This window comes from Podarcis liolepis (genome assembly GCF_965112155.1).
Source record: "Podarcis liolepis genome assembly, chromosome: Z".
NCBI lineage: Eukaryota > Metazoa > Chordata > Lepidosauria > Squamata > Lacertidae > Podarcis > Podarcis liolepis.
This window is the reverse complement of record NC_139570.1, coordinates 915333-942258: the sequence shown is the minus strand read 5'-3', so window position 1 is coordinate 942258 and position 26926 is coordinate 915333. Positions and strand designations below refer to the sequence as shown.

Here is a 26926-nt window from a genome sequence, read left to right as displayed (position 1 = left end):
AGGTCACAGCAGAGAGGCCAGAGGAGCCACATCCCTGTTTCCCCTCAGATGGTGAAAGATGCTGAAAGAAGAAGCAGAGGAGCAGACTCCAAATCGCAGCACCAGCAGAGGGAAGGAGACTGATTCCGAGATGCCTGCACTGGAGGGTGATGAGGGAACTGAGAACCGGTGGCTCCAGAACCCCATGCATAAGGAGGGACAGAAATAAGGAGAGGGGTTGCAGGAGACCACCTGACAGCTGGGTGGGATGTCACAGGTAAAGGTGCATTGGGAAATAAGAGCAGAAGCGAGAGGCAGCTCTTCAAAGCACCAGATCCAGTCTATGCCAGACTGAGAAAGCACCTGGGTACAGTGGTACCTCGGGTTACAAACACTTTGGGTACAGACTCCACGAACCTGGAAGTAGTACCTCGGGTTAAGTCAGAACCTTGCCTCAGGATGAGAACAGAAATCATGCATTGGCAGCAGCGGGAGGCCCCATTAGCTAAAGTGGTGCCTCAGGTTAAGAACGGTTTCAGGTTAAGAACGGACCTCCAGAATGAATTAAGTACTTAACCCGAGGTACCACTGTATAGTCACATGGTGGGAGGAATAAGAAGCTTCAGCTTTGGAAGACCGTGGCATGATCATAGCTCATTGGTAGGGAGCGTACATGTCTTACAGGCCGAAGACTTACCTCTGGGCATCTTCAGTGAAAAGGGTCTTAGAAATTATTTGTTGTAATTGTTAGTGGTGAATTTCTGTTTAATTGTTATTTGCTGATATTTAATTTTATTGTGTACTATTATATACTAATGGATTATTGAATATCACTTTGATATAAGTTGTTTATTTTAAAGTTATGTTTTTATTATGACATTTTTGTTTTGGATCAGATTGTTATAAGGTCTTTGTTGTTATAAGGTCTTTACTGTTACTGTCAACTGTATAGTATAGTATAGTATAGTATAGTATAGTATAGTATAGTATAGTATAGTATAGTATAGTATAGTATAGTATAAAAAGGTAAAGGTACCCCTGCCCGTACAGGCCAGTCGTGTCCAACTCTAGGGTTGTGCACTCATCTCACTTCCGGGTCACGTGGCCAGCATGACGAAGCTGCATCTGGCGAGCCAGCACCAGCGCCGCACACGGAAACCCCGTTTACCTTCCCACTATAAAGCGGTACCTATTTATCTACTTGCACTTAGGGGTGCTTTTGAACTGCTAGATGGGCAGGAGCTGGGACCGAAAGACAGGAGCTCACCCCGCCCCAGGGATTCGAACCGCCGACCATACGATCGGCAAGCCCTAGGCACTGTGGTTTTACCACAGCGCCACCCGCGTCCCTATAGTATAGTATAGTGTATAGTAATATAGAAAGGTGGTATACAAATTAAAAGTGAAATGAAATACATACATTCTTTCTGTTTTCTATGAAGTTTCCTTGCCATCATGGTTGTACTTTATTTGTCCATTAATCTCACTCACCTCTGTTTACCTGAAAGAGCATCTCCACCCCCATCATTCAGCTCAGACACTGAGGTCCAGCTCCGATGGCCTTCTGGTGGTTCCCTCCGTGCGAGAAGTGAGCTTGCAGGGAACCAGGCAGAGGGCCCTCTCGGTGGTAGCTCCCTCCCTGTGGAACCCCCTCCCGTCAGATGTCAAGGAGAGAAGTAACTACAGTATATAACAACTATCTGAATTTTAGAAGACATCTGAAGGCAGCCTGTTCAGGGAAGTTTTTAATGGTTGATGTTTTATTATGTTTTATTATATGTTGGCAGCTGCCCATAGTGGCTGAGGCAGCCCAGTCAGATGGGTGGGGTACAAATAATAAAAGTATGATGGTGATGATGATGATGACTAACTTTTAAGATACCTTTACCCTCTAAGCCAATGTGGTGTAGTGGTTAGAGTACAGTGGATGTTCGGGTTGTGAACGTATCTGTGTGGGATGCACGTTTGCAACCTGCAGTGTTTGCAACCCGCAGCAGCACGTCTGCGCACATGCGGGTTGCAATTCAGCGCTTCTGCACATGCACAAAGCGTGATTTAGTGCTTCTGCGCATCACGACCACCGAAACCCGGAAGTAACCCGTACTTCTGGGTTTCGGCGGTCCATAACCAAAAAAAAGGCAACCTGAACCGTCTGTAACCCGAGGTATGACTGATAAATGAGAAGGAAACACTTGGGACCCAAACATTATGTTGGTTTGGAGGACATAGGGGAAATTTGATTTTATTTCAGTTAGTTACCTAGTTTATTTGTTATATTGGTTCTGTGAGTGTTTGCGGAGTTTGCCAAAGTATCACAGTGTAATGCAATTGCAACAGACTATTCCATTCCACTGAAGTCAAATGGGCCTTATAAAGCACTGCTAATAACAAGGCCAGTGGAAGTGATGATATTCCAGCTGAACTATTTAAAATTTTAAAAGATGATGCTGTTAAGGTGCTACACTCAATATGCCAGCAAATTTGGAAAACTCAGCAGTGGCCAGAGGATTGGAGAAGATCAGTCTACATCCCAACCTAAAGAAGGGCAGTGCCAAAGAATGCTCCAGTTACCGCACAATTGCACTCATTTCACATGCTAGCAAGGTTATGCTTAAAATTCTACAAGGCAGGCTTAAGCAGGCTAAGGCTTGGGGCTAAGATCCAAGATGTAACTGAACGACCGCAAGGAATCATAAAACCCACTGACAAATACCCCTTCCTCTTGGTTCATGTGGGAACCAATGACACTGCAAACAATAGCCTCCAGAAGATCAAAAGAGACTACGAGGCTCTCGGCAGGAAATCGAAGCAACTAAATGCACAAATTGTCATCTCATCTGTCCTCCCAGTTGAACGACGTGGCCCAGGGAGAGAGGGAAAAATAGTGGAAGTGAACAGCTGGCTTCGCAAATGGTGTAAACAGGAACGGTTTGGATTCTTAGATCACGGACTGCAGTTTCTTGAAGATGGACTTCTGGCAAGCGATGGGCTGCACCTCACAACGGTTGGGAGAAATGTTTTTGCCAAAAATCTCAGAAACCTCATCAGGAGGGCTTTAAACTGACTAATGTGGGGGAGGGAGACAGTGCTCCTGAAGGTAGGAGTCTATCAGTTGATGAAGATGATCATCCAAATGTCATAGACCAAATGGAGCAAACAGCACGCAGACCTAGTGGTGGGAGGGAAAAATCCTTAAATAAGAGACACGGGGGAATGATTAATGGACTTCAATGTCTGTACACTAATGCGCAAAGCATGGGAAATAAACAAGATGAGCTTGAGCTCTTGGTACAGCAAACTAAATATGACATAATAGGCATCACTGAAACCTGGTGGGATAAGTCCCACGATTGGAATGTAATAATGGGGGGATACAATCTATTTCAGAGAAACAGACCAGACAAGAAAGGAGGAGGAGTGGCGTTATATGTCAGGGATGTGTATTCCTGTGAAGAGATCCAAGATTTAGCACCTCAAAGCCAAAGTGAGAGCATTTGGGTCAAAATTAAGGGAGAGAAGAATAACAGAGACCTCATTGTGGGAGTTTACTATAGATCCCCAAGCCAAACGGAGGACATAGATGATGCCTTCCTGGAACAGATGGCCAAGCATGCAAAAGGAAGGGAGATAGTAGTGATGGGGGACTTCAATTACCCGGATATTTGTTGGATGTCAAACTCAGCCAAGAGCATAAGGTCAAACAGATTCCTCACTGGCCTTGCAGACAACTTCATTGTCCAGAAAGTGGGAGAAGCAACAAGAGGAACAGCCATTTTAGATCTGGTCCTAACCAATGTTGATGACCTGGTTAGTGGGGTAGAAGTGGAAGGATCATTAGGCGCGAGTGATCATGCTCTTCTGAAGTTTACTATACAGCGGAAAGGAGCAGCCAAGCATACTAGGACTCAATTTCTTGACTTTAAGAAAGCTGACTTCATAAAACTTAGTGCTTGGAAGTGCTGGGTGAGATCCCATGGACAGTAATACTAAAAGGAAAGGGAGTTCATGATGGCTGGGAGTTTGTTAAGAGGGAGATAGTAAAAGCACAACGTCAAGCAATACCAATGAGACGGAAACATGGAAGGTGCCTAAAGAAGCCAGGGTGGCTATCTAAAGAACTTTTAACTGAGTTAAGATTTAAAAAGGATGTGTACAAAAAATGGAAAAGGGGGGAAACCACCTGTCAGGGCTGCCGCCCAGTCCCAGCTCACATAGGACCAAGTCAGCCAGCGTTCAGTTTCAAAGAGTCTTTATTGGATTACAGGTTCCATTTCCAAACTGCAACGTGCAGCCCTACTTCTTCTAGGTCAGAACGACGAAGACCCGTCTGAGTCTCCGCCTCTAGCGCACCAGCTTAATACCCTAGCCTTGCTCCACCTCCTGCGCCTTTCCTTCCGTCTCTGGGTCCTCCTGCCCCCCTGGGTCTCTCCCTTCCTACTCTCTTCTGACGCGGACCCCCCTGACCCTTCCGCCTCCTTGCGGCGGGCTTTGGGACCCGGTTCACTCTCTGGGCTGCTGACTGCGCCAGCTTCCGTTACATTTGAACTTGGCGCGCGCGCCCAACTCTCCACTTTCCTCTTGATCGTTTCCTCGCTCCCCGAGGTGGGCGTGACTACTCCTGACTCATGCCCTCCCTCCTTCTGAAAGTCTCCGGAGCCCGATATCTGGTCCCCTTTCTCCCCGCTGCTCCCGGCTGGGAACGTGGGTCCCAATCTCCAACTGCTGCTTTCTGATCCCTCTCTGGACCCTTCTTCCTGGGGTGTCCCCCTGCTCTCCCCCCTTGCTCTGGCTGCTGGCGCTCCCATCTGGGAATCCTCGGACTCGCTAGACAGGCTCGGTGATCTCGGGTCGTCATCCCCACTCATCCTTCCTTCGTATTCCTCCCCCTCGCTCTCTGTCTCCTCCCTTCTCTGCGTCTCTGCTCCTGAACCCCTGACACCACCAAAGAGGAATTCAAACAAATAGCCAGCACGTGTAGACACAAAGTCAGAAAAGCTAAAGCACAGAATGAACTCAGGCTTGCTAGAGAGGTTAAAAGCAACAAAAAAGGCTTTTAGGGGTATGTCCGTAGCAAAAGGAAGAACAAAGAAACAGTGGGGTCACTCAGAGGAGAAGATGGTGAAATGCAAACAGGGGACACAGAAAGGGTTGAACTCCTCAATGCCTTCTTTGCCTCAGTCTTCTCCGATAAAGAAAACAATGCCCGACCTGAAGAATTTGGAGCAAATGATTCAGCAGAGGAAACACAGCCCAGAATAACTAAGGATATAGTACAAGAATACTTGGCTAGTTTAGATGTATTCAAGTCTCCAGGGCCAGATGAACTGCATCCAAGAGTATTAAAAGAACTGGCAGATGTGATCTCAGAACCACTGGCACTCATCTTTGAGAATTCCTGGAGAACAGGTGAAGTCCCGGCAGAGTGGAGGAGGGCAAATGTTGTCCCTATTTTCAAAAAGGGGAAAAGAGAGGACCCAAATAATTACCGCCCAGTCAGTCTGACATCAATACCAGGGAAGATTCTGGAGCAGATCATTAAGCAAACAGTCTGTGAGCACCTAGAAAGGAATGCTGTGATCACCAATAGTCAGCATGGATTTCTGAAAAATAAGTCATGTCAGACTAACCTGATCTCGTTTTTTGACAGAATTACAAGCCTGGTAGATGAAGGGAACGCAGTGGATATAGCCTACCTTGATTTCAGCAAGGCATTCGACAAGGTGCCCCATGATATTCTTGTAAAGAAGCTGGTAAAATGCGGTCTTGACTATGCTACCACTCAGTGGATTTGTAACTGGCTGACTGACCGAACCCAAAGGGTGCTCATCAGTGGTTCCTCTTCATCCTGGAGAAGAGTGACTAGTGTGGTTCCACAGGGTTCTGTCTTGGGCCCGGTCTTATTCAACATCTTTATCAACGACTTGGATGATGGACTCAAGGGCATCCTGATCATTTGCAGATGACACCAAACTGGGAGGGGTGGCTAACACCCCAGAGGACAGGATCACACTTCAAAACGACCTTGACAGATTAGAGAACTGGGCAAAAACAAACAAGATGAATTTTAACAGAGAGAAATGTAAAGTATTGCACTTGGGCAAAAAAAATGAGAGGCACAAATACAAGATGGGGGACACCTGGCTTGAGAGCAGTACATGTGAAAAGGATCTAGGAGTCTTGGTTGACCACAAACTTGACATGAGCCAACAGTGTGACGCGGCAGCTAAAAAAGCCAATGCAATTCTGGGCTGCATCAATAGGAGTATAGCATCTAGATCAAGGGAAGTAATAGTGCCACTGTATTCTACTCTGGTCAGACCTCACCTGGAGTACTGTGTCCAGTTCTGGGCACCACAATTCAAGAAGGACACTGACAAACTGGAACGTGTCCAGAGGAGGGCAACCAAAATGGTCAAAGGCCTGGAAACGATGCCTTATGAGGAACGGTTAAGGGAGCTGGGCATGTTTAGCCTGGAGAAGAGGAGGTTAAGGGGTGATATGAGAGCCATGTTCAAATATATAAAAGGATGTCACATAGAGGAGGGAGAAAGGTTGTTTTCTGCTGCTCCAGAGAAGCGGACACGGAGCAATGGATCCAAACTACAAGAAAGAAGATTCCACCTAAACATTAGGAAGAACTTCCTGACAGTAAGAGCTGTTCGACAGTGGAATTTGCTGCCAAGGAGTGTGGTGGAGTCTCCTTCTTTGGAGGTCTTTAAGCAGAGGCTAGACAACCATATGTCAGGAGTGCTCTGATGGTGTTTCCTGCTTGGCAGGGGGTTGGACTCGATGGCCCTTGTGGTCTCTTCCAACTCTATGATTCTATTCTATTCTATTCTATGATTCAGTATGTGGACCGAGAACTCCCAGAAGTGCAAGCTGGATTTCGAAGGGGCAGAGGAACCAGAGACCAAATTGAAAACATGCACTGGATTATGGAGAAAGCTAGAGAGTTCCAGAAAGACATCTACTTCTGCTTCATTGACTAGGCAAAAGTATTTGACTGTGTCAACCACAGCAAACTATGGCAAGTTCTTAAATAAATGGGAGTGCCTGGTCACCTCATCTGTCTCCTGAGAAATCTCTATTTGGGACAAGGAGCTACAGTTAGAACTGGATCTGGAACAACTAATTGGTTCAAAATTGGGAAAGGATTACGGCAAGGCTGTATATTGTCTCCCTGCTTATTTAACTTATATGCAGAATTCATCATGCGAAAGGTGGGCTGGATGAATCCCAAGTCGGAATTAAGATTGCCAGAAGAAATAGCAACAGCCTCCGATATGCAGATGACACAACCTTGATGGCAGAAAGTGAAGAGGATTTAAAGAACCTTTTAATGAGGGTGAAGGAGGAGAGCGCAAAATATGGTCTGAAGCTCAACATCAAAAAAATGAAGATCATGGCCACTGGTCCCATCACCTCCTGGCAAATAGAAGGGGAAGAAATGGAGGCAGTGAGAGATTTTACTTTCTTGGGCTCCATGATCACTGCAGATGGTGACAGCAGTCACGAAATTAAAAGACTCCTGCTCCTTGGGAGAAAGGCGATGGCAAACCTAGACAGCTTCTTAAAAAGCAGAGACATCACCTTGCCTACAAAGGTCCGTATAGTTAAAGCTATGTTTTCCCAGTAGTGATGTACAGAAGTGAGAGCTGGACCATAAAGAAGGCTGATCGCCGAAGAATTGATGCTTTTGAATTATGGTGCTGGAGGAGACTCTTGAGAGTCCCATGGACTGCAAGAAGATCAAACGTATCCATTCTTAAGGAAATCAGCCCTGAGTGCTCACTGGAAGGACAGATCGTGAAACTGAGGCTCCAATACTTTGTCCACCTCGTGAGAAGAGAAGACTCCCTGAGAAAGACCCTGATGTTGGGAAAGATGGAGGGCGCAAGGAGAAGGGGACGGCAGAGGACGAGATGGTGGGACAGTGTTTTCGAAGCTACAAACATGAGTTTGACCAAACTGCGGGAGACAGTGGAATACAGGAGTGCCTGGCGTGCTCTGGTCCATGGGGTCACGAAGAGTCGGACACGACTAAACGACTAAACAACAACAACATTTCATTCCACAGGCAGGCATCTGCTTCTTATGCACCTTCTTATTCTTGAAAGCCTAATAAAAGTTATCCCCCCAAATAATGAATAAGAAGCATCTTATTATGATCCATAATGGGGAAGGAGGTTTATATATTCATGTTTTTATTTCACTTGTCTGTGTAAAGTGGAAAATGCAAAAATAATTTTTATACATAAAAAAAAGAAGCATCTTCACTTCAAAGAGAAGTTGCTTGTTTTGTCTGCATATAACCTTGAGCTTCTCTTGTAAGCTTCTCCGAGAAATGTGGAGCAGGCAGCTGATAAACTGTGGGTTTCTTCCCTCAAGTGCAACATGGACCTACAGTATTTTTCATCTGGTAGAGGAACACTTGCAAATATTGCACAGCTTTGTGATCAAAACTACGCAATCGGCATTTAACAGTGTCATAATAAAAATGTGTGCATGGGCACAACAAAGAAGCATGACGAGGGGAACTGGTGTTGTCCCACACACTTAAAGAAAAAATTCCTTGTTGCTGGTGGTTTTGTGTGCTGTTCAAGAACTGCAACAGAGAAGATCAAAGTCTCAGAGAAGAGTGACCAAGATCATGAAGTGCCTTAGGATGAACAGTTGAGGGAAGTGGGTACATTTGTTTAGCCTTGGAAAGAGAAGACAAAGAGGTGATATGAGAGCCATCTTCAAAGATCTGAAGGGCCATCATGTGGAAGAAGAAGCAAGCTTGTTTTCTCCTGCTCCAGAGGGGAGCACCCAAATAACAAGAAAGGAGATTCCAACTAAACATTGGGAAGAACGTTCTGATGGCAAGTTCTGTTTGACAGTGGCGTGGACTACCTTGGAAGGTGGTGGACTCTCCTTCAGTAGAGGTTTCTAAGCAGTGGTCATCTGTCAGGGATGAGATTGAGACTGAGATTCCTGCACTGCAGGGGCTGGAATAGATGACCCTTGGTGTCCCAGCTGCAATACTATAATTCTATGACCAGCTAATTCAATCTTTTGTGTTGCTTACAATGGCTTCTGTTCTGAATGGGCCTGACTGCACCAGTGTACGAAACATTTTGAGATTCAAAGGTTTTTAAAGAAAGTTAAGGAATGGTTTTCAGACCTGGGTGTGGGTGTGCAAAGGAAATAACAAATAGTGGTTTCTTTGCCCCTCCCCCTTTACTCCTTGTGAGCTTAGAGACATACTTCAAAAGCCAATGTTTATTAAAGTTCTCTTAATCGCAACTTGGTTTGTGTCTTCTGAGTTGCCCTTCAATGCCACCTCTGTAGGTACTTTAACATCTTTCTTCCTCTATCCCCCTCCCCTCCCAAATCAACTCTGAACACCTCCTGCCCTTGGAAGCCTAATAAGAAGCTGTTGCAGGAGAGGGACTGTGAGGAACATGAGGAAGAGAGTACAAGGGATCTTTTCACAGGTTTTGTTCTTTTTTTCATTATGAATACAACCTGGTACTCCCAGATTTCTAGTCTTCCAGCAACCAATGACGATGAAGGCAGCAGTCATCTCCCCAAGGTTTCACTGCTGATTTCCAGATTATATCGGAGCTTTCGCAGGACATAAAAGCCACTTCCACTAATGGAAATCTGATGCCCACTTCCATGGTGTTTTATTCGGGGGGGGGGAATCTGTTAACAGTTTCCCCCTCCCCAAAAAATCTGGAAAATCACAGGAGTAAAGTGAGGATAGTGAGGGCAGTAGATGAGGGCAGAGTAAAGTGAGGGCAGTAGATGAGCAGACAGTTCTTTCCTGCCCTTTCCTGGGGGGGGAGAGGGTAATGGTGAGGGGGAGACAGAATCCCACGTGTGGAAAGGGTAGGGGTCCAATGGGGCTTATGGCTGTGTCACCATAGCCACTGGTTGAATGAGAGCGCCACATGCTGCTCTCTCAGCCAGAAAAGCCACAGTTCCGTAAAGCAAGAGTTGCTGTAGTGTGAAAGAAGCATCAGAAAAGTGCAAGCATTATACTCAAGAAAACTAATGAAAACTTGAATGCCACTCATTAACTGAATTTTGTTTACTGCTGGAGATGTGTAACAGCTCCTCGCATTATCCTCAATGAATGGGTTGCCTTACTTCTCATCAGTACAGAGGGGGGAAATAAACATAAAAATAATAGATCCATATTTCATTTTCTCTCTGTGGCTTTTTTAATTGCAAAGTCTGTGTGCAGTCTGCCAGAATCTGATTATAGGGGGGGCCTGGGGGGCTTATTTAAAGAGGGGGAAACAAATTGAGAGAGAGATATGTGAACTCCCACCGGTAGCATTGCAAAGGTTTGTGTTTGTTAACAAAGCAGGTAATTGTGGCAGGTGCATTTTTTAAACTCTACAATTCAGCCACGCTGGGTGAAGCTGCTCTGTGTGGAAATTCCATCCTCCCCTGCCCCACCCATCTTCATCATTGCTAGAGAGACAGATTCTCCACCTCTCCCATGTTTTGCTTTTGATTTTTTATTGGGTTTTATAAACAAGAATAATGTTATGCAAATAAGTATACCAAGATTTATCATGTCATTTGTATATCACAAAAATAGCATAATATCAGCACTTCGCAAAATTCAGAGCATGGGAAGTCACCCAAAGATATAAAATTTGGCATTTATATTTGGATTTTTTTATTGTATTGTAATTTGGAATATTTTAATGTGGCTTTTATTGGATTATTAAATTGGAAAACTTAAAAAAAAATAGCACCATAAATGTGGAAAAATATCTACAACATATATTTCATTATTAGTGGTCAATGTATAAGTTATTGGTTCATGAATTGGTTCAAACAATTAGGAAGAGGAAGAAAAAAGGGGGAAAGGGGAGGGGGAATGGCAAGGGGTGTGTGGTCGGGTGGTTATGCTTCTATTATTCAACTTGGGGGGTGTCAGCGTTACTTGTATGTGTTACTATTCACTTGTTGTATTTCCTTGGAGGTTTGGGGTGGCTTAAGGTGTAGTTGGCGGCTGTAATGAGAATTATTCTTTTGTGTGAGAGGGGTTTGAGTGTATATTTTTGAATTACCGGGTAGGTGCAATTTTTTCCTGCCATTTGTGAAGTTGGGCTAGGGGAATCCAGATTGGGAGGATTTGAAAAGGAAGGTTAATTTTGGGAGGGTGATCATTTGCCTACAGGTAAATTTTGCAAAGTCTGAGGCTATGTGCTTCAACACACACACACCCCAATACAATTCTGCTGCAACAGGGAAACTTAGCTACTTTTACTGTGGTTGACTTTTGCTATGTGCTTAATGCTCCTTCTATGCATTGCAGAAGCCATAACTGCTATGGTGCTCTAGCAGCATCTAATGGTTGAACACTTACATGATAGTGAAGTAGTTCAAGTTTTATAAGTTTATTGTTCTACCCAAGGGCCATGACAACGTTTTAACAATAGTATTAAAATAATAATACAGAACATACATATGTAATATAAGCCAACATACTTTTTCCTTATATGTTTTGCAGCTCAGGCCACTCTGTGTTGCAAAGCCATTATAGGCAGTGAGGGTTGGGCTGCCATTGTGTTTCCAAACCACCCATGCCCAACCCTTGGTCCTGCCCATGCACCCCATCACCAGCCCAGAAGACCCTCCAAGCTCCTCCGAGTGGCAATATTCTCCCCACCAGAAAGCAAAGTTTGGGTGAGTTTTCAAGCAAGGGATGAAATTCTGCTGTAGAAAAGAAGCTGAAGAAGTTGGGACTTGTTCCTGGGGGAACTTTGGGGAATCCTGTGGAAAAACCTACAACTTGTATTTTAAAAAAAATAGAATCCTACCATTACAGGAGCAAATGTTTTAACTGACTGTAAAAGTGTCGGGGGGGGGATGATCCAACCAGGAGCATAAAAAAACATTAAAATTGTTCAGTAGAGCTGGTCATGTAACACAAATGGATTGGATAACATTGCACTTGCTTGTATTCAACACAGCACCCCCTAAACCTGTTCTAGTGGCCCCCTCAACCACCCGGAGCAAATTTGGGGAGGGCAGGTAGAGCCCATGGCGCAAACTGAAATTGCTCCACTCACACCTTCAGTTGAATACTGACCACTGCATTGAATGACTTCTAAAAAGAAAATATTATATGGATGTGCAAGCTCCACAATGCTGGCTTTGGGAAGGACATGACTGAGGAAGTGCTACGTCTACCAATTTTTATTTTTATTTAATTTTATTGGCAGTTGCCAGCTATACCAAGGTGAATCTTAGGGAATGCTGACCATGATGAGGGTTGTGTAAACCATCAGAAAAAAGAAGCTTATTTCTATACCAGGCTAAACTCATTTACCTCACAAGGAAACAAGCAGATTCCACAACTTGCATACATTTAGGCAAACATCCACATATATTTTGCCAATGCCCATCTGCACACCAAATTAAAATCTTACTTAGGCCTTGCTTCCAATTTTTATCAGTAATTTACAGTCATACATTATTATCTAGAACAGAGGTTCCCAAACTGTGGTCCATAAGCTTCATTCAGATGGTGTGCCTTAATATTCACTTAATTTTTTAATTGTAATTGTTGTTGCTTCTTTTATTTCTCATACTGTAGTTTATTTGAGTTCTATGGAATGCAAACTGTAGTACAATGAAACACAAGAAATAAAAGCAACAATAAAAATGCAATTAAAGATCATACATTGTCTCATCGCAGAATGTTACAATTGCTACAACAGGCAGAAAAGCCATTAAATGGTCCACAAAGACCATCAGCAATTTTCAAGTGATCCATGGAAGTTTGGAAACCACTGATCTAGAAACTTTAAAAAATATGCATATGTTTTGTCTATGGCGGGCTTACCAACGGGACCCTGGAAGCGAACATGTGCTGTGCAACTCACCACTTGGTAACCTTGAGTTGCCTGTCTTATCTCAGATTTAGACTTCACATATTTTTCCTTCTTTAGAGGAAGGGTGAACCAGTATCAGTGGAGCTGTCATTCCAGACAAACACTCAGGACAACAGCTTTCTACCACCAGGAAACGTGTTTGTAGGATGCACAAGAGACTAATACCTGCCATGTAATAGGGGAGGGGGTTCACTTGAGAATACATGAGGGGATCGTGCTGGATAGCTCAGTCCCATCTCAGCTATGTGAAGGGCCCTATGCGTTCATCAATGCGCATGCATGGAACTCCTCTTTGTGAAGGGGATGCTGGGATACTCAAGACCATCTCTTGCATGAACTGGCAGGGAAAACTGATGGATTCTCCTTGCTGTGGCAAGTGACTGAGGTGATAACAAGGCTTTCAAAGCTAGCATAGAGGAAATGGGAAAATATTTGAGCAGAGGCTAGAGACTTCCTTTAACGGGATTTCTGCTTCATGCTAACCATTTAACACTTTGCAAGACTGCTTGCTGGCTGAAGACCTTTGTTTAAAGCTCTACAAGCTGAGCCTATGTTATTCAGAAGCAAGCACCAAGTTAAATGGAGCTAACTCTCCATGGAACAGCGCACAGGGCTGTAATCATAATAACCCAAATCCAGGCCATCTGATCCAAATTCCAGCATGCTGACCACTATACAGTGGTACCTCAGGTTACAGACGCTTCAAGTTACAGACTCCACTGACCCAGAAATATTACCTCGGGTTAAACATAAAATGTTGTAACCCAATATTAGGTTCTTTGGATCTGAGAGTAGAGTTTTTAAGGAGTTCTCCATCTCCATTAACACAGACCCAAGATTCATTCATGCACGCTTGCACTTTGAGCTCTACAGTGGTACCTTGGGTTACATACGCTTCAGGTTACAGACTCCACTGACCCAGAAATATTACCTCAGGTTAAGAACTTTGCTTCAGGATGAGAACAGAAATCGCGCAGCAGCAGCGGGAGGTGCCATTAGCTAAAGTGGTACTTCAGGTTAAGAAGAGTTTCAGGTTAAGTACGGACTTCTGGAATGAATTAAGTTCTTAACCCAAGGTACCACTGTATTGCCAATAGGGCTAGCCTTATTTTCTCCTGGAAATTTCTTAATTCACTCATGGCATTTTCCTGCTCTTGGATTTTCAGCTTCAGACTCTAGTTTGAGAAATGAACAGAAGTTGGAGGCATCACTGATGACAACTGGAATTGCCATTGAATAGGTGTGTGACCATGCTGTGGACAACCACTTCCCTCAAGTTACTAAACCAGAGTCCAGAACAGAGTTGGGGAAGACCTGACGTAATGCCACCATGATGTTTTCAAGTCCTGATCTTTGGGACTTCAAAGCACAGCAAAGAACTTTCAGGCAGCCCTTTGAATGCATCCTGCACTGCTTCCTAGACGTAGTTTATTCAGTATTGCGTTAAGCACTCCAACTTGCAATGAAGCAGCAGCAGCATGAGGCTATTTGAAAGCCCTTTCCCTCAAACACCTCCCTGCTGCTCCTGAAACCTCTTTCAAGCAGAGACTTCGTGAGGGGCTTTGTTTGGGAAAAGACTTTATAACAGCCCATATTGTTCGTTAAACCTCCAGTTTTCAGAGAACAGCATCAGGAGCAAAAAGTGGTATCCCCTGAATTTATGATGCAAGACAGGTGGGTCTTCACCACATGTGAAGTCCTGGTTGGCCACATTGGGCCCACAGCCCAGAGGCTGTGCTTCATAGATCTCATAGAATTGGAAGGGAGTGGGACCCCAAGAATCATCTAGTCCAACCCCCTACAATGTAGGAATATGCCGCTGTCCCTTACTGGGATCGAACCTGAAACCGTAGCACTGCCAGCACCACGTTCTAACCAAATGAGCTACCTAGCCTTGTTCATGGCAACTCAAAATATTTCTCAGAAAGCTCAGCTTTTAAAAAGAGAGGATGACCTAACAAGAATAGAGGTGATCAGGGGGGACACACAATGACCCACTATTTGTACTCCCAGCCTCTAATGACATGTCAAGCCAAAGAATGGATTTAACAGCAATCCATTTACATCTGTACACTTCTTAATTAGAAAGCAACTCAATGCCATTTCACACATTGTTATAAAATCACCTTTTCTATGTGTACATGTGGCACCGAGCTGCCATCAGTTAAGAGTTTCCTGCAACATGAAGCCATTATTTCACATGGGAGCATAGGAACCTGCTTTAAACCAAGTCAGATCACTGATCCTTCTAGCTCAGAATTGCAGACAGCGACTCACAGCAGCTCTCCAGGATTTCATAGGGAGGGCATGTGTCTCTGCTCACCCTCCCTGAAAATGAACACAGGAATCACATATTTCCTCTTTTTCCCCCACCAGAGGATGCATGAGAACACAGCATCCAGTTTGCCCACTTTCTCAATCGCCAGCAAACAAAAATGGAGTGGGGCAAAGAAACAACATGAGGTAGTTTTTGCATTTGGTAGACTTCAAGGGATGGGGTGCTGGGCTGCTCTTTTGAGCAGCAGTCACACACACCCTACAGCATCTGGGCCTGGCACCCATCACTATGTTTAACGGGACTAGCTCTTTCACACAAGAGCCAACCCCAGTGAAAGTCACATTAAGCAAATCCTCAAAAGATATGCATCAACGGACTGTCTGTTTTGTGTCCTCTCGCAGTCCTGAGAAAAATCAGAGTATAAGGTAAATAAAAGAACACCTTGTGTTCTTCTTCCATTGCTTTTATCCTCCAGTTCCAAGATTTCTTCTTTCAATTCTAGGAGCAGTTCTTCAGTTTCCTCAGACATATTCAGCTCATCTTCATCTTCTGGCCATTACTCAGTCTGTTTAGTATAGAGAGATTGAGATTCAAGTACGGTGTGCAATGCAACTTCATCCATATGGATCATTCTTCTTTTTTAATATTATTTTTTAATTATTAATGTTGAAATCCATAGTGATACACATACATTATATTTGTAGTCAAAATAAAAAAATTCCTTCCAGTAGCACCTTAAAGACCAACTAAGTTAGTTCTTGGTATAAGCTTTCGTGTGCATGCACACTTCTTCAGATACACTGAAACAGAAGTTGCCAGATCCTTCTATATAGTGAGAAGGTGGGGGGGTATTACTCAGAAGGGTGGTGGGAATGGGTGATTGGCAGATAGCTGAGATGAGCCTGTTGACGACTCTTAACGACTGCAATAGGTCTTACAGGAAAAGGCAAGGGGTGAGAAGGTGAAAAATGGCTAGTCATGTATAATGAGATAAGAATCCAATGTCTCTGTTGAGACCAGGTCTCTCCATGGTTTTAAGTTTGGTAATGAGTTGCAATTCAGCAGCTTCTCTTTCCAGTCTATTTCTGAAATTCCTTTGTAGTAAAACCGCTACTTTGAGATCTTGTATAGAATGTCCTGGGAGATTGAAGTGTTCTCCTACTGGTTTCTTTGTTTTGTGATTCTTGATGTCTGATTTATGTCCGTTTATTCTTTGGCGTAAGGTTTGGCCTGTTTGTCCAATATAGAGACCTGAAAATTTGTAAATTCGCATTTTCACATTTCATTATGTACCAACATTCTTCCATTTCTTTTGCTTTATTTCTTGCCCTGTCTCTTCCCTCCATCCGTGCGTGATTGTATTGAGATTGTATTTTTGTATCTTAATAATTAAACATTCATTCTTATATATCTGCTTGACTTAACCTAACTTAACTTTGTGAAATCAGTTTATACATATCAATAAATTCTTGTTGGTGCATCTTTTGGTCATGTATTCTTCTACACATTTCCATTCCTGTTTGTGATTTTGATTAGATTACATTCTAATTGTTGCCGTCATTTTTGCTAATTCAATCATTTCAAAAAAAAAATTGTTGCCAATCCTTCAATATTGGTACTTCTTCTGTTTTCCAATTTTTTGCAATCAGTAACCTTGCGGTGGCTGTTGCATATAAAAAAATTCTCTTCGTGTCTTTAGGGATGTCATTTGTTATAATTCCTAAAAGACCAACTAAGTTTGTGATTGGTATGAGCTTTCATGTGTATGCACACTTCTTCAGATACACTGAAACATAAGTCACCAGACCCTTATATATAGTGAGAGGGTGGGGAGGGGGTATTGCTCAGAAGGGTGGTGGGAATGGGTGATTGGCTGATAGGTGTGGTAAACCTGTTGATGACTGTTAATGACAATTGGTCTTACAGGAAAAAGCAAGAAGTGAGATGGCTAAAAATAGCTTTATCATGTATAATGAGATAAGAATCCAATGTCTCTATTCAGACCAGGTCTCTCCATGGTTTTAAGTTTGGTAATAAGTTGCAATTCAGCAACTTCTCTTTCCAGTCTATTTCTGAAATTCTTTTGTAACATTACAGCTACTTTGAGATCTTGTATAGAATGACCCGAGAAACTGAAGTCTTCTCCTACTGGTTTCTCTGTCTTGATTCCTGATGTCAGATTTATGTCCATTTATCCCTTAGCGCAGGGTTTGGCCTGTTTGTCCAATATAGAGAGCTGAAGGGCACTGCTGGCATTTGATGGCATACACAGTGTTAAAAGATGAGCCATTCAATAGGCCTGAGATGGTATGTTTGATGTTGTTGGGTCCAGTGATGGTGTTGTCTGGGTGTATGTGGCAGCAAAGTTGGCATCTGGGTTTATTGCAGGCTCTGGTACCAGTGTCCATGTTAAGTCTGGTTGTTGCATTATTGTGGGTGAGGAGTTGTTTAAGATTGGGTGGCTGTCTGTAGGCAATGAAAGGTCTTCCTCCCAGAGCTTGGGAAAGAGAACGGTCGTTGTCTAGGAAAGGTTGTAAATCTCTGATGATGCATTGAACTGTTTTAACTTAGGAGCTGTATGTGATTACCAGTGATGTTATGTTATTTTCTCTTTGGGATCTGTCTTGCAGCAAGTTCTCTCTGGGTATCAGTCTGTTTGTTGATCTGTTGTTTAACTTCATTGGGCGGATATTTTAGTTCCAAGAAGGTTTGCTATAGATCTCTTAGGTGAGAATCCCTGTCGGTAGAGTTGGAACAGATGCTGCTGTAACATAGAGTCTGGCTATATACAACTGATTGTTTGGTATGTTTGGGATGGTAGCTGGAAGCATGTAGATATGTTTGTCAGTCAGTTGGTTTTCGGTATAAGGTGGTGTCTATGCACCCACCCTGTATTTTTATAGTAGCATCCAGAAAATGTATTTCTTGCATAGATTGGAATTGCAATGAATTGTTAGGTTGATGGTGGGGTGAAGGCCATTTAATGTCTGGCGGAAGGTGTCCAGGGTCTGCTGACCATGTGTAAGGGGTTTGAGTTACTCGTGCGTAAATTGTCCCCGTTAGGGTGCTTAATTGCCTTGGTTAAACCGTCCTGACTGCACAGCCCATCTCAGTGTGGCTGCCTCAGTCACTAGCAGAATCTGTCTGTGGGCGTTTCTTAAACCTTTTCCAGCATAAAAGCTGTTTGACTCCCAGTCGTCTCTGCCTTTCATTGGGCGGGAGTCTTCTGCGCAGGGAGAGCGTGGGTAGTGGAGGACCAGTGCTTTCCTCACTGACGTCCAGGGAAGAATCCCGGAGCTCTCCCTCCGCTTCCCTGGTGTTACGCTGATTTCCTTCCTCCTCTACCAAGCTGCGTCTCCCCCTAGTGCTGGTACCTTCTCCTGCAGAATCGGGGAGCCTCTCCTTCGCCTTTCGCTCTGATGGCAGTTCCCTGACACCATGTGTCCAGATAATAAAAATATCATCAATGTATCGCAGGTACAAGAGAGCTTTGCGTGAGTAGGAGTTTAGGAAGCGATGTTCCAAATCTGCCATGAAGATGTTGGCATACTGTGGGGCCCCTCCCCACCCTCTCACTGTATATAAATTTCTGGTGAGTTCTGTTTCAGTGTATCTAAAGAAGTGTGTATGCACACAAAAGCTCATACCAAGAACAAACTTAGTTGGTCTCTAAGGTGCTATAATATGTATATTGTCAGGGAACTGACATCGGAGCTAGAGGCGGAGGGAAGGCTCTCAAATGATGCTGGAGAAGGGCCCAGCAGGGAGAGAGGCAGCTCAGCAGATGGGGAAGCAAATCAGCGCAACACCAGGGATAAAGGGGGGCAGATGGGGGAATCGGTGAGAGGGCTCCAGGACTCTTCACCGGACACCAGCGGGGAGAGCACGGGTCCTCCACTACCCACGCCCTCCCTGCGCAGAAGACTTCCACGCAGGGAGAGTAGGAGGAGACTTGGCGTCAAACAACTTTTATGTTGGAAAAGGTTTAAGAAACGCCCACTGACGGATTCTGCTAGCGACTGAGGCAGCCACGAAGTGAAGGGCTGTCCAAACAGAAAAGGTTTAACAAGGCAACACAGCCAGGAGTGGCGGTAACTTACGCACCAGCAACCCCACACTCATTACATATATATACACACTGCCTCAGACCAACACGGCTACATACCTGAATCTAGAACCTTCTGCCTCTGCTTCTCTCACAGAGAAGCTTCTAGTAGCTTCTAGAATTAAACAGAATAAGAAAGAATAGGAAAGATATTTACACATGAGATCAGTACTTTCTGCACTAAGAAATGCTGTGGGAGGAGCTTATCAGAGCTTGCAGGGCAGCAGCTGAAGGAGGAGCAAAAGGGTTTTCTTGTGTGTGTGTTTGTGGCTGATTAGCTGCTCTCCCTGCAGTTTGATCCATCTTTTAGATTTAGGGGAGCTAGTCTCAATTGTTTGTTGGGGGAGACCTAGGTTTTTTTGGGGGGGTTATTTGTCCTGTCTTCACGCTTTTTAAGATGGAGGACCACTGTAGCCACCCCCAACGACACGTTTTCAAGATGGAGGGGGAGGGAACAGCTGCAGTCGCCTGCGGTTCCTGCGCAATGTTTGCCATCTTGCCAAAGGTTGCAGGCAGCTTTACCTGCAGCAATTGTATGTTGATTGCCCTCTTAGAAGACAAAGTCCAGCAACTGGAGGAATGTGTAGCTAGGCTCCAAAGAATTAGAGAGCTGGAGCTCTTCTTGGAAGCAACAGAGAACACCGTCTCCACCAAGGAGACAGTAAGAGCTGTTCGACAGTGGAATTTGCTGCCAAGGAGTGTGGTGGAGTCTCCTTCTTTGGAGGTCTTTAAGCAGAGGCTTGACAACCATATGCCAGGAGTGCTCTGATGGTGTTTCCTGCTTGGCAGGGGGTTGGATTCGATGGTCCTTGTGGTCTCTTCCAACTCTATGATTCTATGATTCTAGGAGGAGACAGGGGACACCCCTGAGAAGGAGGCTAGTTCACCAACACAGGTGCCAGATATATGGAGAAACGTGACTCAAAGAAGTAGGAGGCCCAGGGTTCGCTCTGATTGTTTAGAAATACACAATCGCTTTGAAGTCCTCTCCCCTAGCATGGAAGACGAAGAACAGACTCCATTTGAGGATCTCTCCCTCATTACAGTCGATCAGGTATATGAAGACGAGCAGAAAAGTCAGTCCTCAGGGAATGTGCAGGCAACCTTGGAACAGACAGCTCACGGAAGAACCCCAACCAAAACTAAGAGGAGACGTGTAGTGGTGATAGGGGATTCCCTACTAAGGGGAACAGAAGCAGTGATCTGTGGGCCTGACAAGATGTCTCGGGAAGTGTGCTGTCTCCCCGGGGCTAAGATCCAAGATGTAACTGAACGACTGCAAGGAATCATAAAACCCACTGACAAATACCCCTTCCTCTTGGTTCATGTGGGAACCAATGACACTGCAAGCAATAGCCTCCAGAAGATCAAAAGAGACTACGAGGCTCTGGGCAGGAAATTGAAGCAATTAAATGCACAAATTGTCATCTCATCTGTCCTCCCAGTTGAATGACGGGGCCCAGGGAGAGTGGGAAAAATAGTGGAAGTGAACAGCTGGCTTCGCAAATGGTGTAAACAGGAACGGTTTGGATTCTTAGATTCTTAGATCACGGACTGCAGTTTCTTGAAGATGGACTTCTGGCAAGCGATGGGCTGCACCTCACAACGGTTGGGAGAAATGTTTTTGCCAAAAATCTCAGAAACCTCATCAGGAGGGCTTTAAACTGACTAATGTGGGGGAGGGAGACAGTGCTCCTGAAGGTAGGAGTCTATCAGTTGATGAAGATGATCATCCAAATGTCATAGACCAAATGGAGCAAACAGCACGCAGACCTAGTGGTGGGAGGGAAAAATCCTTAAATAAGAGACACGGGGGAATGATTAATGGACTTCAATGTCTGTACACTAATGTGCAAAGCATGGGAAATAAACAAGATGAGCTTGAGCTCTTGGTACAGCAAACTAAATATGACATAATAGGCATCACTGAAACCTGGTGGGATAAGTCCCCACGACTGGAATGTAATAATGGGGGGATACAATCTATTTCAGAGAAACAGACCAGACAAGAAAGGAGGAGGAGTGGCGTTATATGTCAGGGATGTGTATACCTGTGAAGAGATCCAAGATTTAGAACCTCAAAGCCAAAGTGAGAGCATTTGGGTCAAAATTAAGGGAGAGAAGAATAACAGAGACCTCATTGTGGGAGTTTACTATAGATCCCCAAGCCAAACGGAGGACATAGATGATGCCTTCCTGGAACAGATGGCCAAGCATGCAAAAGGAAGGGAGATAGTAGTAATGGGGGACTTCAATTACCCAGATATTTGTTGGATGTCAAACTCAGCCAAGAGCATAAGGTCAAACAGATTCCTCACTGGCCTTGCAGACAACTTCATTGTCCAGAAAGTGGGAGAAGCAACAAGAGGAACAGCCATTTTAGATCTGGTGCTAACCAATGTTGATGACCTGGTTAGTGGGGTAGAAGTGGAAGGATCATTAGGCGCGAGTGATCATGCTCTTCTGAAGTTTACTATACAGCAGAAAGGAGCAGCCAAGCATACTAGGACTCAATTTCTTGACTTTAAGAAAGCCGACTTCATAAAACTTAGTGCTGGGAAGTGCTGGGTGAGATCCCATGGACAGTAATACTAAAAGGAAAGGGAGTTCATGATGGCTGGGAGTTTGTTAAGAGGGAGATAGTAAAAGCACAACTTCAGGCAATACCAATGAGATGGAAACATGGAAGGTGCCTAAAGAAGCCAGGGTGGCTATCTAAAGAACTTTTAACTGAGTTAAGATTAAAAAAGGATGTGTACAAAAACTGGAAAAGGGGGAAACCACCAAAGAGGAATTCAAACAAATTGCCAGCACATGTAGACACAAAGTCAGAAAAGCTAAAGTACAGAATGAACTCAGGCTTGCTAGAGAGGTTAAAAGCAACAAAAAAGGCTTTTATGGGTATGTCCGTAGCAAAAGGAAGAACAAAGAAACAGTGGGGTCACTCAGAGGAGAAGATGGTGAAATGCAAACAGGGGACACAGAAAGGGCTGAACTCCTCAATGCCTTCTTTGCCTCAGTCTTCTCTGATAAAGAAAACAATGCCCGGCCTTGAAGAATCTGGAGCAAATGATTCAGCAGAGGAAACACAGCCCAGATAGTACAAGAATACTTGGCTAGTTTAGATGTATTCAAGTCTCCAGGGCCAGATGAACTGCATCCAAGAGTATTAAAAGAACTGGCAGATGTGATCTCAGAACCACTGGCAGTCATCTTTGAGAATTCCTGGAGAACAGGCGAAGTCCCGGCAGACTGGAGGAGGGCAAATGTTGTCCCTATTTTCAAAAAGGGGGAAAGAGAGGACAATAATAATTTTGGCCAGTCAGTCTGACATCAATACCAGGGAAGATTCTGGAGCAGATCATTAAGCAAACAGTCTGTGAGCACCTAGAAAGGAATGCTGTGATCACCAATAGTCAGCATGGATTTCTGAAAAATTCGACAAGGTGCCCCATGATATTCCTGTAAAGAAGCTGGTAAAATGCGGTCTTGACTATGCTACCACTCAGTGGATTTGTAACTGGCTGACTGACCTAACCCAAAGGGTGCTCATCAATGGTTCCTCTTCATCCTGGAGAAGCGTGACTAGTGGGGTGCCACAGGGTTCTGTCTTGGGCCCGGTCTTATTCAACATCTTTATCAACAACTTGGATGATGGACTCAAGGGCATCCTGATCAAATTTGCAGATGACACCAAACTGGGAGGGGTGGCTAACACCCCAGAGGACAGGATCACACTTCAAAACGACCTTGACAGATTAGAGAACTGGGCCAAAACAAACAAGATGAATTTTAACAGGGAGAAATGTAAAGTATTGCACTTGGGCAAAAAAAATGAGAGACACAAATACAAGATGGGGGACACCTGGCTTGAGAGCAGTACATGTGAAAAGGATCTAGGAGTCTTGGTTGACCACAAACTTGACATGAGCCAACAGTGTGACGCGGCAGCTAAAAAGGCCAATGCAATTCTGGGCCGCATCAATAGGAGTATAGCATCTAGATCAAGGGAAGTAATAGTGCCACTGTATTCTGCTCTGGTCAGACCTCACCTGGAGTACTGTGTCCAGTTCTGGGCACCACAATTCAAGAAGGACACTGACAAACTGGAACGTGTCCAGAGGAGGGCAACCAAAATGGTCAAAGGCCTTGAAACGATGCCTTATGAGGAACGGCTAAGGGAGCTGGGCATGTTTAGCCTGGAGAAAAGGAGGTTAAGGGGTGATATGATAGCCATGTTCAAATATATAAAAGGATGTCACATAGAGGAGGGAGAAAGGTTGTTTTCTGCTGCTCCAGAGAAGCGGACATGGAGCAATGGATCCAAACTACAAGAAAGAAGATTCCACCTAAACATTAGGAAGAACTTCCTGACAGTAAGAGCTGTTTGACAGTGGAATTTGCTGCCAAGGAGTGTGGTGGAGTCTCCTACTTTGGAGGTCTTTAGGCAGAGGCTTGACAACCATATGTCAGGAGTGCTCTGATGGTGTTTCCTGCTTGGCAGGGGGTTGGACTCGATGGCCCTTGTGGTCTCTTCCAACTCTATGATTCTATGAAATGCAAACTGACAGCTTATGATTCCAAATGATGACCAGTGCATTATCAGGCTATCTGGGAAAGCTTCTGCAAAAGGCCTTCTAGGTACTATTCTTGAAAAATAGTTGCGAAGAAGCCAATTGAAAGTCAAAATGTGTCCATTTGACAGAAGGGAAAGGCGGGTGAGAAAATGTTGTGACCTTCATGCAGAACAGGTGGGCTGGCAAGACAAAATAAATAGCTGTTTCTGCTGGCACAAATGGGGAAGTGATAGCAACATATTAAAAGGCAACAGGTAAAATTGCAAAGGAGACACACTGAAATGTAAATAAAGACACCTTGTAAACCAGATGTCAGGTACACCTTTGAAGGTAGGGGGTTCCAAAACTAGGTCATCCCCATCAAGAAAGCCTGCTCCTTTGGCATATGGAATCTCAGATGACGACAAAAGGTTGCAGCATTTGAGACCTTTCAGGGGAAAGCAATAGGAGACACGAGAGAAGTTTATAAAATTATGTAGTACATGGGAGTTCCATCTAGCTCACTGCTTCCCCATTTGCTCTAAGGCAGCATCTCTCAACCCGGGGTTCCCAGATACAGTGGTACCTTGGGTTAAGAACTTGATTCATTCTGGAAGTCTGTTCTTAACCTGAAACTGTTCTTAACCTGAAGCACCACTTTAGCTAATGGGGCCTCCTGATGCCGCTGCGCCGCCAGAGCACAATTTCTGTTCCCATCCTGAAGCAAAGTTCTTAACCCGAGGTACTATTTCTGGGTTAGCGGAGTCTGTAACCTGAAGCGTCTGTAACCCAAGGTACCACTGTATTGTTGGACTACCACTGCCATCATCCCTGACTGCTGCCCCTGCTAGCTATAGATGATGGTGTTCTAAACAGAGGAAGGGGGAGGGTTGACCTTTTGGGATTTTGTATGGTAATGTTCAGTTATGCCACCGGAAGAACAGTTGCACTATGGCCCAAGGTCCTATTTCATTGCAGGGAATCACACCCATAGACTCTAATGCGTCTGTAGCCATGCCTGTACTCCTTAACATTGTTTCTGTTAAAGGAGTCACACAAGCAAGACAAAATAACAACCAGCAGGGCAGTGATAAGGAAAAAACACACATTTGTGGGCTTAAGCCTGAGATAAATGGTTATGCAAAACACTAGCATATGCCCAGACTTGTTCCAAACAGGAAAAACAATTAGTGCCTCCAGCAGGCTTTACACACAAGAAAACCACGAGTCGCCTCATGGTATGCTTCTTATGAACACTTACCTGCTATTATCCTAAGGTAAGGCTGATATTAATAACTTTGTTATTACACGGCCCCCGTACATAAGAGCAGCCAGTACCACCAAATGATCACAGAAGTGCCACTGATTCAATAACGTGGGTAGACCGTTTGTGCAAAACACTGTATTCAAAATGATCTGTCAAGCTTTGACCAATCAAAAGTTAGCAGCCAGCGGCACTTGGGGTACAAATCACTGGTACTGCAGTCTTACATCACACAGACTAAGGTAAACTGATATAAATTCACTAAAAATCAACGTTCCAACAGATCTTCTCCATTCCACTTTTGTTCGACTCTGAAAAGGGATTGGGAAATATGACTCTAGATCAGTGTTTCCCAACCTTTTTTGGGCAAAGGCACACTTGTTTGATGAACAAAATCTCGAGGCACACCACCATTACAGCCCCGTGACGTCAGCGCGCAGCGTCACGCCAGGAGGGACGCACGAAAGTGTAAGTTTCAATTTTTTTCCCTCCCCCTTGCCGGGGAACCTCCAAGCTTTGGGGGGGGGGGAGGAGGCAGCAAAGCGAGGCAGGAAGGAGAGCGCGGCTTGGCTGGGTGAGCTTTGGCAGGGGCAGGGAATGAGAGCCGCGAGGCGAGCGCTGCAGACGGAGGCGCTGCCTGCCGAGCTCGCAGGCAGCCAGGCAGGCAGACGGCGAGAGCCCTGTGCTGGGCGGCCTCTCCTCGCCGCCGCCACCCCGCCTCTCGCCGCCCGACTCGCCTGCCTCCCTCCAGGCAACATCTCGCGGCACACCAGGCAACATCTCGCGGCACACTAGTGTGCCGCGGAACAGTGGTTGAAAAACACTGCTCTAGATGCCATGGATCCCAAGGCATGTACTCAGTGAACCTCGCCCTAGAGAGAGTGTCAAGTCCAGGTGTCAAGCTGCCACCCATCACAATAACAAAGGTGGTCAAACCAGGAATGGATTCAGACCAGGACACAAAGAGACTGTGATTTACTTAGCTCAAGGGTAAATAGCTTTGTTTTCTATCATCAATGGGTGTCTGGTGACTGTCAGGAGGGAGGGGCAGGTACCTGAAACTCAGGTTACAACCCCTGGACCTCCCCTTGTGTGACAAATTAGTGATGTAGCAATGATGTATTGATGATGATGTCTGAAATGTATTCTGGGATATGGGGAAAACTTTTAAAAGTCAATGTCTTCTTTTGTTCGGGGTCTTGCCTCTCCCTGTTGGATTAGGTTGGACCCTGCTATAGTACAGTTACCAGATATTTTTCAATGAATCCGGGGACTTTTCAATGTCAATGGATTTTGTATGGGGACTGATTTGTAAATCCAGGGACTGTCCCCAGGAAACAGGGTTGTCTGGTAACCTTATGCTATAGCAGTTTGCTTTATACCAAATAAAGGTCAGGCTTCTTAAGCCACTTCACTTCAGGTTACTCTGGATGTTGTCCGTTTTTACTCCTGTCCGACCGCGGGAACCACACAAGGATGCATGGGAGAAACATACTGAAAGAAGAAGAAGAAGAAGAAGAAGAAGAAGAAGAAGAAGAAGAAGAAGAAGAGTGTCCCGTAAGGGCCAGAAGCAGTTATTGCCGTGTCTTTTTCAGTGGGAAAGATTGTCCAACATCTGGGAACCCAGGGTCAAGAAAGGCTGTTCTCAAGTTTTCATTTCAGCACTGCGATGAGTTTTCTAGGAATAGACTGCCATCATGTGGCAGAAAGGAAAGAGACCTTGAAGGGAAAATGCACTTGTAAGGCATCTTTCATTATTTTAAACAATGGTTTGACTTAAACTTTTACATCTTCCTTCCAATTCCCAGTTCAGAAGTTTGCTATTTAAAATGGAATAGA

At 44.7% G+C, this 26926-nt stretch overlaps 1 long non-coding RNA gene across 1 annotated transcript in view; it reads right to left on the bottom strand.

Annotated features, from left to right (window-relative positions):
- Positions 1-19408, bottom strand: part of LOC310698909 — a 31517-nt gene extending 12109 nt beyond the window's left edge. The window contains exons 1-2 of the long non-coding RNA XR_014521810.1: positions 19328-19408; positions 15604-15727 (exon numbers count right to left, since the gene is read on the bottom strand). This is a non-coding gene — a long non-coding RNA (uncharacterized lncRNA). The remainder of the gene's footprint in view (positions 1-15603; positions 15728-19327) is intronic.
- Between the last annotated feature and the right edge of the window lie 7518 nt (positions 19409-26926).